Genomic DNA, 435 nt, shown 5'->3' on the forward strand with positions numbered 1-435 from the left:
TAATACGAATTATTATCTATGCAGTCTATATAGTCTATTTTTTTTAGCTGCGCTGGGCATTCCATTTATTTTACATATTTAAATTGATACGTATACGAATATTATACGATATACAATTTTGATTTATAATTCGTAAAGTCTACATTGTGAATACACAAATTTGAGCTTTAATATTAATTTTTCAAAATGTCTTTTGTATCTCCATCATTATGGCACAAAAGAGACCGCGATAAAAGTTATATATTTTAACATTTTATTTCGCGTTCAAGTAATTAACACGTAAATTTTATTACGTTGCTCACATGGGATAATATAGGAATAACATATATCACGAAAAAGCATTAAAAAAGCGCATCTAAATCAGAATAGATTAATTGTGAAATTGATGTTAAAATTCAGTACTCACGGTATTGCGGCGTTCTCCGATGTCGTTCG

The sequence above is a fragment of the Wasmannia auropunctata genome, unplaced genomic scaffold (assembly GCF_000956235.1).
Source record: "Wasmannia auropunctata unplaced genomic scaffold, wasmannia.A_1.0 LD335844.1, whole genome shotgun sequence".
Lineage (NCBI taxonomy): Eukaryota > Metazoa > Arthropoda > Insecta > Hymenoptera > Formicidae > Wasmannia > Wasmannia auropunctata.